Source organism: Carcharodon carcharias, chromosome 5 (genome assembly GCF_017639515.1).
Source record: "Carcharodon carcharias isolate sCarCar2 chromosome 5, sCarCar2.pri, whole genome shotgun sequence".
Taxonomy (NCBI): Eukaryota; Metazoa; Chordata; class Chondrichthyes; order Lamniformes; family Lamnidae; genus Carcharodon; species Carcharodon carcharias.
Genome location: NC_054471.1, coordinates 70,609,217 through 70,627,499, shown reverse-complemented (window position 1 = coordinate 70,627,499; position 18,283 = coordinate 70,609,217). Strand labels below are relative to the sequence as shown.

Here is an 18,283-nt window from a genome sequence, read left to right as displayed (position 1 = left end):
ACCTGGAGATTTGTCCACTTTTAAGCCTGACAACACATCCAATACCTTGTCACTCACTATATCAATTTGCTTAAGAACCTCGCAGTCTCTCCCCGAGTTCGATACCTTCATCCTCATTCTCTTGGGTGAAGACGAACATGAAGTATTCATTCAACACTCTAGTGATGTCCTCTGGCTCCACCCATAGATTGCCCACTTGGTCCCTTATGGGCCCTACTCTTTCCCTGGTTATCCTCTTTCCATTGATATACTTATAGAATATTTTGGGATTTTCCCTACTTTTACCAGCCAGAGCTTTCTCATATCCCCTCTATACTCTCCCAATTGCTTTCTTAAGCTCCACCCTGCACTGTCTGTACTCCACTAATGCCTCTGCTGATTTGCTTCCCTTGTACCTGCTAAAAGCATCTCTATTCCTTCTCATCGTAACCTGAATATCTCTGGCCATCCATGGTTCTCTGGGTTTGTTACTCCTTCCTATCACCCTAGAGGGAACATGTTGAGCCTCTACCCTCCCTATTCCATTTTTGAACACCCCCCCCCCCCACTGTTCCTCTGTGGATTTCCCTACAAGTAACTGTTCCCAGTCTACCTTGGCCTGATCCTGCCTTATTTTACTAAAATCCACTCTCCCCCAATCCAAAACATTTTATGCCCTGAAAAATACTCTGATACAAGGAGATTGAGTTTTAATCTTTGGTATTTAATATACATACTTCAAGTAGGAGATCATTTAAATAATAATCCAGCAACTCGTGTACTTTATTTCTAAATATTTGCCTTCCCTGCAGAACACCAAATTTGGGTGGCAAATATTTTATGTTAGGTCTGATCCTATTCCCTGCATCCGCCAAAGGTTGACAACAACTTATTGAAAGACAAACATACCTTGACATCACTGCAAACTTGCTTGCAAGCTTCAAGCAAGTGTTACTTTTTCATGTTGTAATGATATATTCATTTACCATATTACTGTCTTATAATTGTATAAGTTAGCAGTTGTCTCTTTGATGACGGTCATGGAAAATCCAATTCTGTATTTCTATGAGCCAGTGAATTAGAATAGGAGGCCCCAACAGTCACTTTAAAACTGATTTAATCATCAAAGTTAGAAGTTTTATTTTGGAATGCAAATACTGCACTATAACTTCAAACTTGTTGTCGTTAACTAATTTTTGATTTTATAACAGTAACCCACTTTGTGTCAACAGAGGAAGTCGTATTTTGTCTTCTGTAAAATACTCTAATGAGTCAGTTGGCTTTTATGAGAATCTGATAACTTCATGGTCACTTTTTACTGATACCAATTCTTCTTTCCAGATTTTATAAAAAACTGAATTCTAATTCTCAACCTGTCGTGGTGGGAATTAAACACATGTTCTTTAGAGTATTGATCCAGGCCCCTGGATTACTCAACCTCTCATGGTTTCTGATTTGCCACATTGTTTGTCTGACACCCAGTCCTGGATGAGCAGAAATTTCTTCCAGTTAAATATTGGGAAGACCAAAGACATTCATTTTGATCCCTGTCATAATCTCCATTCACTCCATCCCTCTCCCTGGTGACTATTGGCGGCTGAATCAGTCTGTTTTCAAGCTTTTTGTTATATTGGATACTGAGATGAGCTTCCAAACACACTTTTGCTCCATCACCAAGACTGCCTATTTCCACCTGTGGCAACATGGTCCATCCCCACCCTGCCTCAGCTCATCTGCTGCAACCTTCATCCATGCCTTTGTTACCTCAAGATTTGACTATTCTGCTGTTCTCCTGGCTGGCCTCCTGTCTTCTCCCTATAAATTTAAAGTCATCCAAAACTCTACTACCTATAGTCTAACTTGGATCTAAATCGTGTTTAGCCACCTGTCCTGTGCTCATCGATGTACGTTAGCTCTCGGTCTGTCATCCTTATTTTCAGATTCCTCCATGGTCTCTCTGCTTCCCTTTTTCTCGCCTCTTCTAGACCCACAACCCTCAGATCTCTGTAGCTCCCAATTCTGGTCTCTTGTGCATTCCTGATTTCAATCACTCCACCATTGACAGCAGTGACTTCAGGTGCCGAATGTGGAATTCTGTCCCTAAACTTCTCCATTTCTTTCTCCTCTTTTAAGAAGCTCATTAAAATTTAACACTTGGCTCAAGCTTTTGGTTGTCTGTCTTAATAACTGCTCAAGTGGCTTGGTGTTAAATGTTGTTTCATAAAGCTATTGTGAAGTATCTTGGAACATTTTATTACTTTAGAGGCTGTATATTGGATTCATTGCCTGTTTCCATGTTTGAGGAATAATGTGCACAACAGTCGAAACATTTCTACTTCTGCTCTATCAAATCTTTTCATAATTTTAGAGATCTCTACCAGTTCACCTCTCAGCCTTCTCTTTACTAGAGAAGTTAGTCCAGCGATTTTCAGACTTTTTGATAGTGTACCCTCTCAGTTCTGGTATCATCCTTGTAAATTTTTTTTGTATTTTTGTCAGTACTTCTATGCCCTTTTTTTAATTGGGAGAAGAAATATGCACAGTACTCCTATGTATGGTCTAACCAAAGTTCTGTATACATCTAACACAAGTTCTCTGCTTTTGAATCCTATTTGTCTAGACATGACTGCTAGTGCTTTCTTTGCACTTTTTAGGCTTTGTTAACCTGTGTTGTTGCTTTTAATGATTTATGAATCTGTAACCCTAGATCCCTTTACGCCTCTAATCCACTTAGTCTTACTTTCAAAGGAGTAGGTGATCTCCTTATTCCTCCTACAAAGATGCACTTATCTGTATCGAATTTCATGCACCATTTATCTACAAGTTTGTTAATGTCTTATATTTTGTTCCAGACTTTCTCAATGTTAACTATATCCCCAATTTGGTATCAGCAATGGAATGATTGGACAACATTTGGTAAATAATCGTCAATGTGCTAAAAATTACGTTGATAGCCAATTTAAGATTGTCAATCGGGCTCTCAGTGTGGCGCATTTGCGTGTAATAGAAACTACGTATATTAATACACAGGATCCTGTTTGTTGCATACAGAAAGAACATGTGCACACACTGCACCTGTTTCAGCTAAACAAAATAAGTGATAGCCTTTCTCTGGTTCATTCCTCAGGGCAATGCCTTGACCAATCAGAGTCAAGCTGCCTGGTTTAAATTTCAAACAATACTTGGCAGTTAACTGTCAGTCGCCATTAACTGGTGTATTCTCCATGGCAATGCCTCTACCAATCAGAGTCCATTTGCCAACCAATCAACGCTCCCTTCTCATACAGTATAAAGTTGTTGCTTTTCTGACATTGGTGTTCTTGCAATTGTCCTGATGATTGCAAGACGAAAAGCTTTGACAAAATGTCTTTTTTCAGCAACACTCAAGTTCTGTGCTACCAAACAACTTGCCATATACACTCGCATAGTACCCTTGCATACGTTTGTCTCAACTTGAAGTTGTGTCTTTCTAATATCAAAAAAGCTAGATCGTTCACAAAAGTAAGCTGTGTACAATAAAACATCAATTCAAAAATAAGCAAGAATATAGGTCCAACATTGACCGATATTTTAGCTTGACCTTTTTACCAAAATTATGCCACAGTGTTTTGATATGCTTGCAGAATCCCAGCTGCTGCGTTCTACGAGGAATTGGCACTGGAGGAATCCTTCATGGAGTGGTACCCTATAATTGTGGTCATCTGACCAACAGGGGAACATAAGAGCATAAAAAATAGGAGGTGGAGTAGCCCACAACCTGTTGAGCCTGCTGCACCATTCAAAATGGTCATAGCTGACCTTGGGCTTCAACTCCATTTTTCCACCAGCTCCCCATAGCCCTTGATTCTCTAAGAAACGAAAAACCTATCTACATCTACTAGTTCTCCTTTATCTGCTCTGCTAGTTACATCCTCAAAAACTTTGAATAAATTTGTTAAACATGATTTCCCTTTCAAAAAGCCATGTTGACTTTGATCATATTATGATTTTCCAAGGAACTGGACATTGGTTCTATAACTCCTCTGGAAGAGGCTACAGAGGACTTCAGGGAACTTCATCACAGAGCAGAGTGAAGGAATGTTATAGTTTTGCACGTGCACATAAGCAGATGAAACAGAGCTGGTTTGTTATACCAGTTTTGTCTATGTTGCATAATTCGGTGTCTCTGCATATTACTAGTCTGCACATTAATATGGACATTGTTAATGGCTGGAGGAAGGTGAGTCATGATAGCATTCTCCAGCAAGCTCAAGGAGAATGATCATTATGATCAAAAGAGATGAACTGTTGAGTTGGGAGTGACTGCCCTTGACATCAAAGCAGCATTTGATGGAGTGTGGCATCATGGAGTCCAAGCAAAACTGGAGTTGATGTGAATCAAGGGCAAAACTGATTGGTATCATACCTAGCCCAAAGGAAGATGGTTGTGGTTGTTGGAGATCAATCATCTCAGTCCCAGGACATCACTGCAAGAGTTGCTCAGGGTAAAGCCTAGGCCCAACCATCTACAACTACTTCATCAATGACCTTCCCTCCATCATAAGGTCTGAAGTGAGGATGTTTGTCGATGATTACACAATGTTCAGCACCATTTGTGATTCCTCGGAAACTGAAGCAGTCCACGACCATATGCAGCAAGACGTGGACAACGTTCAGGCTTGGGCTGATGAGTGGCAAGTTACATTTGTGCCACGTAAGTGCCAGGCAATGACCATCTTTAATAAGAGAGAATCCGACCTTATCCCCTTGACATTTAATGGCATGACCATCGTTGAGACCCCGGTATCAACATTCTGCAGGACCAATGCTGCATTGACCAGAAACTGAACTGGACCAGCTATATAAATACTGTGGCGACAAGAGCAGTTCAGAGGCTGGGGAATCCTGTGGTGAGTAACTCTACTTCTGAGTCCCCATCTACAAGGCACAAGTCGGGAGTGTGATGGAATACTCTCCACTTGCCTGGATGACTGCAGCTCCAACAACACTCAAGAAAGCGTGACACCATCCAGAACAAAGCAGCCCGCTTGATTGGCACCTCATCCACCACCTTCAACATTCACACCCTCCACCACCAACACGCAGTGGCAGCAGTGTGTACTATCTACAAGATGTACTGCAGCAACTCGCCAAGACTCCTTTGATGGTACCTTCCAAATTCGTGCCCTCTACCACCTAGACAAACAAGGGCAGCAAATTACATGGGTACTTGAAGGAATTTAAATGTATGAAATGTTTTTTTTATAGACAAATTATTTTTAGATAGTGAACTTATCAGTGGACACAGAACTTTATTTTATTTCATCTCAGAATGGCTGCTGAGGTCTGCCTATGGTGGATACTTGGTGAGTTGGTATGAAGGGTGCAAGGGCAAAGGGAGAGTGGGTGGCATGAGTTGGCACTTTGTTTGGCATAGGTGCTATAGAGCACCATTGAGGATGGGTAGTGGGGCATGGTTGGCATAGAAGGTATGAGGGCTGGGTAGAGGGGCATAGGCTGGCATGGGCTATGAAGGGCCATGAGAGGTGGATGGGGGGGACATGAAGTCACATGGGTTGGCATGGATGGTGTGTGGTGAGTGAGGGAGTGTGAGAGGGAGGGAGAGAGGGCTGTCTTTGATTTTAATGTACTTTTTACACATGGGATGTCCCAGGATGCCATGGAGTGCCTTTAACATAGCTGCTGCTGTGGCTGCCCCTTCGCTGTTTCTGGAAGTGGCAGGCCTGGTTCCTGTTAAAATCTGCGCCCAGCATCCCTGGACTAAAATCTGAATATCCAGGACGCTTTCTTCTGAGTGGGGTTTGCAGAGTCAGGAATTTTCCTGACTCTGTGGCGCCTATTGGGGATCCATAATGTTTGGTTTCATTAAAAACTTTAGACTAAAATTTAGAAATTACTGTGAAAACTCTTAGGAATGCTTAATATATTTGTATCAGACCTCATTCTGCTATTTTAGTGGAAGAGTTAACTGTTCTGAAATAAACAGGTCAATAGCTCTAATAAAGCATCAAAGAGGAATTTGACATAAGCACATTCATGACTCATACAGTAACATAATTCACAGTAGTTTGCAAGTTCAAATACATATTAGAAATGCAGCAGATTCCAGAATTGGATTGTTTAAAGTTGCATTGCATTGTAAAGTTCATGCTGAGGAATTTGAGTGTGGGTCTTTATTTATGTGAATTAATAATTTTGCAGATAACTGGAGGATATCAATGGTGTGATCTGCTGGTCCTTTTAAACTACGTAGACACTACAACCATTTTTTAAGTATGATTTTGTGTCCTTGGTAAGTGACTCCCAGTTTTGGCGTACTGACCTTAATGCACTGCTGTTAAGAAGAAGATGACTCAGAGTCTACTTAGCATCTTTCCCATCAGCATAGCTAATGTAAAGAATTGGATGGAGTGGAAATCATCCATATTCTGTGGCTTTGAATTTTAATCACAGAATATTTACAATACAGAAGGAAGCCATTCGACCCATTGTGTCTGCGCTGCCTCTCCAAAGGAGAAATTCACCTTGTGCCACTTCCCGGCTGCCTTCCCTTAGCCTTACTCATTCTTCCTTTTCAGATAATGGTCTAATTCCCTCTTAAATGTCTTGATTGAAGATGCCTTCATCACATTCTCAGGCAGTGGATTCAAGAGCCCAATCACCTGCTGTGTGAAAAAGTTTTTCCTCATGTCTCCTTTGCTTCTTTTGCCAATTACCTTAAATCTGTGTCCTCTTGTTCTTGATCCTTATACCTTTGGGAATCTTTTTTCCCTATTTACTCTGTCCAGACCCCTCATAATTTTGTAAACCTCTATGAAATCTCCTCCAAGAAAAGCAGTCCCAGGCTCTCCAATTTATTTACGTAACTGAAGTTCTTCATACCCGGAACCATTCTCATGAACCTTCTCTGCACTCTCTCTAATGACTTCACATATTTCTTAAAGTGTTGCACCCAGAACTGGGCACAATACTCCAGTAGAGGCCGAACCAGTGCTCCATACAAGTTTGGCATAACCTCCTTGCTGCTGTACTCTTTTTACGAATATCTAATTTTATGATTCATATGTTTCAGGAATATAACTGTTAGTTTGGGGATTCAAACTTTTAAATGTATGGTAAATGAAAACTCCCAATTTGAGAAGCTGGTAAACAAACCTACAGTAATTGAAATTTAAAGGATTGCCTATGTTTGTTTAACTAGGTCAGCATTAGAAGTGGAAAAACACTAAACAATGGGTGACCCCGTTCTGTATTTCTTAGTTGAGACGGGATGTCTATAGCTGTCTCAATAAGAGGTCGGAATTATTCATATGTTTTCCCAGAACAAAGGGAAAGTTTGGGAATTGGAGATAATTAGTTTAAATCCCTATCTAGGACATCTCAGGTATATCATGTTGCCATGAGGTGTTTTTTTTTTGGTTTAACTGCGATTTTTCATGTAAAAAGTCAGTTGAAGCCTGGGAGCAGCTTTGAGACAAGCAGAAGGAGAATCTGCCAGGAGCTTGTAGACCAGTAGCAGAGGAATATCTGAAACCAAGGGTATTTTCTGATTTGGAGCCACTAAGCAAGAAAGCAGTGACTCCCAGAACCCAAGACATCTCATACTTTCGAGAATAGCAGGAACACTGAGGCAAATCAAAACGAATTCCTGATAGCTGTAGCAAACCTTGATTTGGTCCCTTCCTTCACTCCCCATGATATCAAGAAACAGCTAAAGGCACTGGATACTGAGCCCTGACAATATTCTGGCAATAGTACTGAAGATTTATGCTCCAGAACTTGCCGTGCCCCTAGCCAAGCTATTCCAGTACAGCTACAACACTGGCATCTACCCAAAAATGTAGAAAATTGCCCAGGTATGTCCAGTATACAAAAGCAGGACAAATCCAACTCGGATAATTACTGCCCCATCAGTCTGCTGTTGATCACCAGTAAAGTGATGGAAGGGGTCATCAGCAGTGTTATCAAGCAGCACTTGCTAAGCAAGGACCTGCTCACTGACGCTCAGTTGAGTTCCGCCAGGATCACTCAGCTTCTGACCTCATTATAGCCTTGGTTCAAGCATGGCCAAAAGAGGTGAGGTGAGAATGACTGCCCTTGACATCAAGGCAGCATTTGATCAAATGTGGCATCAAGGAACCCTAGCAAAACTGGAGTCAATGGGAATTGGGAAAAACTCTCCACTGGTTGGAGTCATACCTAGCACAAAGGAAGATTGTTATGGTTATTGGAGGTCAGTCATCTCAGTTGCAGGACATCACTGCAGGAGTTCCTCAGGGTAGTGTCCTAGGCCCAACCACCTTCAGCTGTTTCATCAACGATCTTCCTTCCATCATAAGGTCAGAATTGGGGATGTTCGCTGATGATTGCACAATGTTCAGCACTACTTGCAATGACTCAGATACTGAAGCATTCCATGTCCAAATGCAGCAAGATCTAGACAATATCCAGGCTTGGGCTGACAAGTGGTAAGTAACATTCGCACCACAGAAGTGTCAGGCTATGACCATCTCCAACAAGAGAGAATCTAACCATCGCCCCTTGAGGTTCAATGGCATTAACATCACTGAATCTCCCACTATCAACATCCTGGCGGTTACCATTGAACAGAAACTGAACTGGACCAGCCATATAAATCCTGTGGCAACGAGAGCAGGTCAGAGGCTAGGAATCCTGCGGCAAGTAACTCACCTGATTCCTCAAAGGCCTGTCCGCTGTCTAGAAGACACAAGTCAGAAGTGTCTTGGAATACTCCCACTTGCCTGGACGAGTGCAGCCTCCAAAAACACTGAAGAAGTTGACAGCATCCAGGACAAAGCAGTCCACTTGATTGGCACCACACCTACAAATATTCACTTGTTCCACCACCAACGAACAGTGGCAGCAGTGTGTACCACCTGCAAAATACACTGCAGAAACCACCAAGACTCTTTAGGCAGTACCTTTCAAACCCACGACCGCTACCATCTAGAACGACAAGGGCAGCAGATAGATGGGAACATCACCACCTGGAAGTTCCCCATCAAGACACTCACCATCCTGACTTGGAAATATATCATCGTTCCTTCACTGCTGAGTCAAAATTCTTGAACTCCACCCCTAACAGCACTGTGGGTATACCTACACCACAAGGACTGCAGCGGGTCAAGAAAGCAGCTCACCACCACCTTCTCAAGGGCAATTAGGGATGGGAAATAAAAGCTGGCCTAGCCTGTTGACGCCCACATCCCATATATAAATAATAAAAAAAAAGCTCATCCAGGCAAGTGGAGAATATTCCATCACACTCCTGACTTGTACCTTATAGATGGTGGATAGGCTTTGGGGAGTCAGGAGGTGATTACTTACCACAGGATTCTTAGACTCTGACCTTCCCTTGGAGCCACGGTATTTATATGGCTAGTCCAGTTCAGTTTCTGGTCAGTGGTAACCCTAGGATGTTAATAGTTTGGGATTCAATGATGGTATTGCCATTGAATGTCATGGGGAGATAGTTGGACATGGTCATTGCCTGGCACTTGTGTGGCATGGATGTTTCTTGTCAGCCCAAGCCTGGATATTGTCCAAGTCTTGCTGCCTTTGGACATGGACTGCTTCAGTACCTGAGGAGTTGCGAATGGAGCTGAACATTATGCAATCATCAGTGAACATCCCCACTTCTAACCTGATGACGGAAGGTCATTGTTGAAGCAGCTAAAGATGGTTGGGCCGAGGACACTACCTTAAGGAACTGCTGCAGTGATGTCCTGGAACCGAAATGTTTGACCTCCAACAACCACAGCGATCTTTGTGCTAGGTGTGACTCCTGTATCCAGTTTAGAATTGTATCCTTTATTTTATATTGTCACTCTGTGTTCTTCCTACCAAAATCAATGAATTCGCACTTCTCTGCATTAAATTTCATCTGTTACTTGTCAGCACATTCCACCAACCTTTCCATGTTCTTTTGAAGTTCTACACTATCCTCCTCATGATTCATAATATTTCCAAATTTTGTACCATTCATGCATTTTGAAATTGCTCCCTGTACACCAGGTCTGGCCCATTAATATATATCAGGAAGAACAAGGTCCCTAACACTGACCCCTGGGGAACTCCACCACAAGCCGTCCTCCAGTCTAAAATACATCGATTAACCACTGCTCTGTTTCCTATCATTCAGTTAATTTTGTAGCCATGTCGCTACTACCCTTTTTATTCCATGAGTTGGGGAGGCTGTAGCATAGTGGTATTTTCACTGAACTGGTATTCTAGAGACCCAGGGTAATACCCTGGGGATCAGGATTCAAATCCCAACATGGCAGATGGTGAAATTTGAATTCAATAAAAATCTGGAATTAAAAGCCTCATGATGACCAGGAAACCATTTGCCGATTGTTGTAGAAACCCATCTGATTCATGAGTGTCCTTTAGGGAGGGAAATCTGTCGTCCTTACCTGGTCTGGTCTACATGTGACTCTAGACCCAATGTGGTTGACTCTTAAATGCCCTCTGAAAAAGGGGCAATTTAGGCAATAGGATGGACAATAAATGCTGGTCTAGCCAGTGACGCCCACATCCTATGAACGAATAAAAAAAAGTTAAAGCTTTGCTCACAAGTCCGTTGTGAGGCACTTCATAGATTTTCAAAAGGAATTTGACATACACATCAACAGCATTATCCTCATCAACCTTCTCTGTTACCTCATCAAAAAACTTGGTAAATATGGTTTGCCCATAACAAACTCATGCTGGCTTTTGTTAATTAACCCGCGTTCGCCAAGTGACTATTATTTTAGTCCCAAATTATCGTTTCCAGAAGCTTCCCCACTAATGAAGTTAAACTGACTGGTCTGTAATTACTAGGCTTATCTTTACACCCTTGTTCAACAAAAGGTGTAAAATTTGCAGTTATCCAGCCCTCTGGCACCACTCCTGAGTCCAAGGAAGACTTGAAAATTACGGTTACTGTCCCCGCAACTTCCACTCTTGCTTCCCACAGTATCCTTGGATTCATTTCATCCAGTCCTGGTGCCTTACCAACTTTTAAGTACCGATGGCCTATCCAATACCACCTCCTTATCAATTTTAAACTCTTCAAGTGCCTGAACTACCTCCCTTTTCACAATGACCTGCTTAGCAGCATCTTCCTTGGTAAAGACTGATGCAAAGTCTTCATTTAATACCTCAACTATGCCCCTGGCTCTGTGCAAATCTCCTTTTTGGTCCCAATCAGCCCTACTCCTTTTAGCACTCTTTTACTATTTATATGCCTATAGAATACTTTTGGATTCCCTTTTATGTTAACTGCCAGCCCCTTTTCATACTCTCTGCTTTTCTTATTTGCTTTTTCACTTCCCCTCTGAACCTTCTATATTTTGTCTGGTTCTTGGTTATATTATCCACCTAACATCTGTCACGTGCACACTTTTTCTTCGTTTTAATATCCAACTCTCATCATCTAGGGAGTCTGGATTTGTTTATTAATGCTGTTATATATGGTGATTCTTGGAAATATTTCACATTTACTTTCAGACTTTGTAGTAAATGGTAATTTTTCAGAATTGTTCACAATTTTTTGTAAGTTTTGCAGGGTTGTTTTGTCAACAATACCTGCTGTGTTTTTTTAAGAAAAATTTCCCTTTGCTACTTTTTGAGCCTCCAAAGCTTTTTAATGATAACGGCAATCCCCTGACATGAGTGTGATTCTTGATACTTGCTGATTTTATGAGGTGATTAGATTCCAGTATTAGGTTGACTTTCACCTTTGGTAGTGTCAATTTGGTTTCAAACAAAGCGCCATTAAATTTCATGAAATATTTTGGAAAAATAGAATAGTTTCTCTAAAACATAATCTCTTTTTTAATTTAATTTTAGTCTCTATTTTGTTCAGTCTCCTGTTTGTGATAGCACAATCATTTGCATTAATCAAGTTTTCCTTGACAAGATGGATTTGAATAATTCCATATCGCTCCTGATTGACTGCCTAAACCTACAGTGCTTGTGGGTTGCAGTTAGAGCACCCATTCAATTTAAAAGCTTCTTAAATAAGCAACATTAAGTTTTCAACAACAATCAAAATGTATTCTGCCAGTAGTAATTGGGGATAGAAAGAGAAACAAGGTCCATAACAACTGCATAGGGAGTGACATTACAAACAGTTAAGTTTCTAGTGCATGTGCACACTTTAATTCTATGGTGAAAGAAAGTAATAAAGGGCTATCACAATAGAATAGACACATGGGATTAGGTTATGCTTCTGTGGAGGATAAACAACATGGACTAAATGGCCTGTTTTCATGTTGTAATTTCTATGTAATTTTATACACAGTCCCCATCACTTGTAGCAGGGTTGTTGGTGTTAACACGATTTTTCCACTATACGTGGTGGATGGTAAAACCAACAAGGTACGTAGCCAACATTTTAAAAAAATCAGTAAATCTAAGTTGTCAGTTACCTCTTTTAATTGTTTGAAACTGCTTAGTGACCTGACTTAGGCTGAAATTAGAACAGTGTTATAATTTGAATAAGGACAGAAGGTAAGCCCTTATTGAACTGTCCAAAATTGCCTTAATGCATTTTTAAATGGTGGCTTTGTAATTGATTCCTACAGTAACAAGAAATGATTAGCAGCATTTGTCCAATGTAGATGGCTTCCTGGGTTTGAATGTTTTTCATTCCATTGTGGAGTTTTACTTGGAGCTGGTGTACTTCATCACTGCCTTTGTCCCTTCCGACACGGCGTGCTTAGCCAGTTCCCTGGGCAGCAGCAGACACATGGCGGTCTGGATCTCGTGGGAGCTGATGGTGCTGTGCTTATTGTAATGGGCCAGGCGGGAAGCCTCACCTGCGGTGCGATTGAAAATATCATTCACGAACGAGTTCATGATGCTCATGGCTTTGGAGGAGATGCCGGCCTCGGGGTGAACCTGCTTCATCATTTTGTAGATGTAGATGGAATAATTCTCCTTCCTCAACCTTCGCCGCTTCTTCTCATCCTTTGCTGATGGTTTCTTTAAGGCTTTCTTGGTTCCCTTCTTAGGAGCTGCTTTCTTCTTATCAACCATCTTCACTTTCAAGCACAGAAATCAGCCTACTGCACCTTGTATTCCCAGGCGGTCTCCCATCCAAGTACTAACCAGGCCTGAATCTACTTAGCTCCGGAGATCTGACGAGATCAGGCATTTTCAGACTAGTATGGCCCTAGGCAAACACATCCCAAAGTCCTAGATTAGATCAAACAGAATTGTGTGTGGACCGTGTAAGTGGTGGGGATATCCACCAGGGAAGCAACTACTGCATGAGAAAAAAGCTGCAGTTTCAGAATGTAATTTGCAACATGAATATGCTGCTGCAATACATTGCTACATGTTGGTGATTATAAAACTTGCTTAGTAGAACTATTAAATTGTCTAGAAAAATTTGTGGGTTCTATGTATATAGCAGGACTGCATCTTTTTAGGAACTGAAATTCTTTTTGAGGAACTAATTAAGCAGGTGTAGTGATCAAACAGAAACCCTCTGAGTGTTATGTGGTTTGTCCACTCCAGCCTTTGCTCCCACCATTACGTAAGGTCTGTAATTGTATTGCCTATAGAGCAGGTGTTTAATGTGCATAGTTGAGAGTTGAGTGGCTTGTGAAGGTTTCAGCAAGTTTTCTTGATTTCTCCAAAGGCTGTTTTCACCCTAGGATCTTCACTGGTTACTTTGTTCTGCATAAATATATACTAAACTTTCTGCCAAGCTTTTGAAATTTACTTTTAAGTATAGAATGGCTATTTATTGGAGTGCCAGCCTTGGCTCAAAGGTAGAACTCATGTCTCTGAGTCATGATTACAAGGCCCATTCCAGATACTTAGGTCCATGATCATAGAATAGTTACAACACAGAAGGAGACCTTTTGGTCCATCCATGCTTGTACTAGCTCTCTGCAAGAGCAACTCAGCTAATCATACTCCTCCGTCCTTTCCCCGTAGCCCTGCAATTTTTTTCTCTTCAAGTAATTATCCAATTCCCTTTTGAAAGCCATGATTGAGTCTGCTTCCACTACGCTCTCAGGCAGCTCTGGATCATTAGCATTCAGTGTAAAAAGGATTTTCCTTATGTCGCCTTTAGTTCCTTCGCCATTCACCTTAAGTCAGTGGTGACCTCTGGTTCTTGATCCTTCCGCCAATGGGAGCAGAGGGAATACTGTACTGTTGAAGATACCAATTTTTGAATGAGACATTAAATTGAGACCTTGTCCTGACTTCTCCTGTGGACGTAGAAGAAACCAATATTTATTCATCAGCAAACATCACTCAAACACCTGTGGTAATTTACCATATTGCTGTTTGTAGCAGCGAGATGTGATTAAATTGGCTGCATTATTTGCCTATATTACAACAACACTTCAGGATGTACTTAATTTATTTAATTGGCCATGGAGCACTTTGGTGTTATCTAAGAATGTGAAAGGTATTTTATAAGTGTAGGTTTCTCCTCTTTGAAAAAGGTCTCTTGCACCTTTTGCTGTGAGAATGGTAAGTAAGTGGGGATTTTCTCTGATTTGGATATCAGCTACACTTGTCCATAATTGAATGAGAGGCACCTGTTGAAGGGTTTAGAATGTGAATGTTAAATTTTCTCCTTAATTTGCTGTATTTTCTTGCCCTTTACCTGTCTGAGAACAGGTTAAATATTTGCAACGGTGACTTTCAAGTTTAGTAACAAGTAATCCTGGGAGTGAAACACACAACCATGTCCTGTATCAGTTTAATCTTGCATTAGAGTGTGGTTACATCAGTCGTTAGACTAAATTTGCATCCTCCATCAAGCAGACTCAAAAGTGAAATTATCTGGTTGGAAAATTTGTATTTAAACATTATTCTTACTAATTTGCTAGCAAACTACAAAGTTGTAGCTAAACTACACCAAAAAGACATCCTAAAAGTCATGAGGGAAGTGTTGTCTCCTTTTTTACGAAAATACGAAGTTCTACTTAGAGGGTGAACTGTTTATGGAACATTTTTAGAAATATTTTTCCCATAATAAAAATTAAGGGGTAGAAATTGGACTTCATTGCACCCATAACACTTAAAAAAAAACTCACCTTGAAAACTACTTGTTAAAAAGTTTTAGGTCAGATTTTGAAGCTCAGTATCATGCTTCCTAAGGCCAGTTGAAAGACTTCTGACCAGAAATTGGATTGGGTCTTTTACAGTCCCTGGCAACTATCTAAAGCAGTTGAGATTCCTTACATATGTAGATGAGGGATTTAATGCCTGTTTTAGTCCCCTGTAACAAAAGTTAGTCTTCAATAGCTGCTATGTCCTAAGCAACTTGCACCAACAAAATGTTAAACTTTTAAAAAAGCAAAAGTTTTTCCAGAATGTTAGTGTAGCCAGGAGGAGCAGAAGTGCTTCCTCAATTTCGTGATATTAGCAATCAGCCGCCCTGCTCCTATGGCCGCAACCTATTGCCTCTGTTCCAGGACTTGTCTTCGGGCCAAAGCAAATGGCCCAATATTTTTGCAGGCATTTTGAGTGAGCTGCATGTTAATGTGTGGCAGTAGCTGGCTGATGGCCCAAATTAAGCAAACAAGGCCCTTGTTGGGTGTGGCATTCTGAGCGTTCCATTGGTTATGCACTCAAACAGACCATAACCAGTTTTTGCCACCTAGTATCTGTGGATACTATATATTTTAATTCTACTTTTCTCTTGTTTCATAATTAGCAACCCCAAATTGTAAAGCCTTTGTTAAATATAACTTTGAGCTTATAATTTTAATTAAATTGGCTTTTAACTAAATTCTTGTACTTAAGATTGTTACTGCTAACCCTGTCTTTGACTTGAAGGTGTCGAAGTAGGCAACATTGTTACTAATGTCAGTATAGCTAAAATTGCAAATTGATTTCTTAGCGGTCATTGTGTCATTTTTTTTTCACTCAAGGCAGCTTTTGTTTAATTTTAAATTTACAAAACGTATGACTGATATGTGCTCCAATCTGTAATGTTGACAGTAAACAGTTCCCCTGTTTTGTTCATTGAGTGGGCCAGCAGTTTTGTATTGTCAGTGGAATTGGTTTTTTTCGAAAAACCAAGAAGGGCCTCAGGTTGAGAACGAAAGAATATGAGATAAAGTAGAAAGCAATGCTTAGTAATGTCAAGCTTTTAAAAGCCTGAACTTTGTAAGAATGATAAGACAGTGAAAGTTAAACAACTACAGTTCCTGGGAAAGAATAAGGTAGAGAGGTAGATTTGCTAATGCTTATTTATTTCGTTGTGATGAGTATTTACAGATTTTTTAAAAACTTGCTGAATTGTGTACGCAGAAGGACGAAGAGAGAAAAGTTTAAAGAAGCACGACCATACCAATAAAATAGAGAAATGCAAGAAAAATTGCAGAACACATGGAGATATTGGAGTTGAGCTGAGAGGGGAACCAGCTATATCCAGTCTTTCTGGAGAGCTAAGTTGTTGATGAAGTGTTGTAGCCTGAGGAAAAAAAAACAACCAAGTTTATTGGAAACAACTTTACAACAGCTACTTACCTTTATGTAATGCCTTTAGCTTTTAACAAAATTAGCAATGCAGATGTGGAAACATTGACCATTTGTGGTCAAAGGACATGGTGAACAGATGAAGGACTAGGAATGGACCATCCAAATTTTTTTAAAAATTATTCATTCTTGGGATGTGAGCATCAGCGACATCCATGTTAATGATTGGTTGATTATGTTGTTAAAGATACACAGGAGATTAAAGATGGTGATTACATATAAAGAGAGACTATGCCCCTTTGGGGGGGCTGTAGGTTTAATTAGTTCATTTGTTAATTGGCTTATTTATGTTCCATTGGTTTACACAGAGGAGTGTGGAGAGAATCTACTGGGACACTGGGTTGGTTGTTAGATGGCAGCTATTGATTAAATTTGATAAAGAGCAAGAAGATTCTGAAGATATAGGCCCAAAATTTGCAGTAAGAATGATGGTGATGATACCAGCACTTACCGTTATTAAACAGTGAATTTGAAAACAACTTCTGGTATCTCCATGTGTGCAGTTAAACACAGTAATTAGGAAGTTACTGCCCAAAATGCTTTGCTGCTCCAGAATCTTCCTTTAACACCTTGCTAGAGTTCCAGCATTCAAATTCATGGAAGGATATGAATTTGCGTATGTGATAGATACCCACTCAACATGCCAAAGTTAGGGCTTGTCCATGCATGTGTAAGTGAATTTTTAATAATGTAGTAAGCTTTAATTACCGTCAAACAAAATTTACTTCTAAGCGAGTCACGTTTCTTCAGATTTTAATTATTGTTAGAGATTTTTAAAAAGTAATATACACTGTCACTTTTTCTTTGTCCTTTATTTCTCCCCACCCTATTTTATTTTCCCTTTCTTTGGCTGGAATTTTACACCCCACTCCTCCCCCAACCCGGGGGTGGGTTGGCAGATGGGAAGTGGGGTATTAAATGGATCCAAGCCAAATGGGGAAGTACAAAACAAGACACAGATCTTTTCCTTGTTAGTCGGTTTATTCACTGGAAGCAACATTACAAATCTCTGCATCTAACCACTGGCTAGTGTCCCAATGGATTCTCTTTGTGCTTTTTTGAGTAGACCAATGGAACAAAAATGAGCTGATTGGATTGGCGGCCCCTTGAAGGGGCATAGATTCTCTTATTCTCTTTAATCAAACAATGCCCATCACCTGTGTATCTTCAGCAACATGATCAGCCAATCATTAACATGGGAGGGGGTTCGTAAAACTGGGCTCCATGCTAGCAGCATTGTTCCTGGTGCCTATCTGACCCCTGCACCGCCACCACCACCACCACACAACCCCTGGCCCCGACAGAGGTGGTGCCAGGCAGGCTGCTCACCCATGGGTCAATTGAAGCCCTTAACTTATCAATTAATAGCCACTTAAGGGCCTCCTCCCACTGCCGTGGGGATTTAACCCATGGTGGGAGAAACCAACACCTGATCACCGGGCAAGGTGGGTTGGATGATGAGTGGAGAGGGTTATTGAAATGAAGAACAAAGTGGGAGAGAGTCTTGAGGAAATCCTGACTTCAGAAGAAAAATGTGAACCTGTGAACTGCAACGCAGAGGGACTTGAAACTAGATAGTCATGAACATAGTTTTAGTAGTAAGCAATAAGATGCTAATTAACTTAGATGCACTCAGTGCAAGGTTTAGGAGATATTCAGGGCAGTGACATGATTTGCAGAAGCCTTCAAAAGCAGAGTTCTGGGGGTGCATAAAGTAATCAATAAGATCGCTAGAAGAAATAAAACTGAAAAAGAGGAAGTGCTGTAAATGTTAGCAAAGTGC

The 18,283-nt window shown here is 40.8% G+C and overlaps 1 protein-coding gene and 1 pseudogene across 4 annotated transcripts in view; one reads left to right on the top strand and one right to left on the bottom strand.

The window, feature by feature from the left end:
• Positions 1–18,283, top strand: part of hbs1l (HBS1-like translational GTPase) — a 169,485-nt gene that overhangs the window by 91,921 nt on the left and 59,281 nt on the right. The gene's annotated exons all lie outside the window — the stretch shown is intronic.
• On the bottom strand, positions 13,050–13,168 carry LOC121278486 (annotated as a pseudogene).